The sequence below is a fragment of the Tupaia chinensis genome, unplaced genomic scaffold, assembly GCF_000334495.1.
Source record: "Tupaia chinensis unplaced genomic scaffold, TupChi_1.0 Scaffold000542_1, whole genome shotgun sequence".
Classification (NCBI taxonomy): Eukaryota; Metazoa; Chordata; class Mammalia; order Scandentia; family Tupaiidae; genus Tupaia; species Tupaia belangeri.
The window spans coordinates 126,178-127,223 of NW_006160055.1; positions in this window are offsets into that span (position 1 = coordinate 126,178).

A 1,046-nucleotide genomic window follows, 5' to 3' on the forward strand; every position below is an offset into this window, starting at 1 on the left:
TTTTTATCATCATAATCTTCTTTATATTACATTGGATTACATATAACTTTACATTGTATTACATTGTTTTTTCAAAAGGGAATGCCATGCATGTCAGTCAGTACAGAGACATTAATCTCCCCACTTCAACATTCAATATCTTTTCTGTTTTCCCCAATCATTATTTTTATTATTCTAATTATTTTTATAAAACAGTCAATTGTTATTTCTCGTTTTGCTTGTAAAAATACTTTGCCCATCATGAAATACTTCTCAGACCAATCCAGTTGAGAATACTATACATGTCATCATCAACAGTTAATAACCCCTATCTGTTTCTCACTAACGTCCTGTCTCTCTATTGTTCACTTGCTATCTTTCTCTATCCTCTTCTCTTCACTTACCCCATTCCACACTGTCCTATTCTCATTAAGTACCTTCACTGTGTTTATGTCCTCCGAATTTTTGCTCTCTATTATAGAGTGCGGATAGTCGGTATATATTGAGTGGATACATACAATATCTTTCTTTCATAGCCTGGCTTACTTCACTCAGCAATAGATCCTCCATATCTGACCATTTTCTATCAAATTCCAGGGTCTTGTTATTTTTTATGGCTGAGTAGTATTCCATAGAGTATATATACCACACTTTTCCAATCCATTCATCAGTTTGTGGACATTTAGGTTGGTTCCATGTCTTGGCAATTGTGAATAATGCTGCAATAAACATGGATGTGCAAGCACTTTTCTGACTGAGCGTTCTCCTGTCTTTTGGGTAAATACCCAGAAGTGGGATTGCTGGATCAAATGGTAGTTCTATTTGTAGATCTTTGAGGAACCTCCATATTGTTCTCCACAGTGGTTGAACTAGTTTACATTCCCACCAACAGTGTAGGAGGGTTCCCTTTTCACCACATCCCCGCCAACACTTATCACTTTTTATATTCTTAATCTTTGCCATTCTGACAGGGGTTAGGTGGTATCTCATTGTGGTTTTTATCTGCATTTCCCTTATGATGAGGGATGTCGAGCATTTCCTCATATGCTTTTTGGCTGTTCGTATGT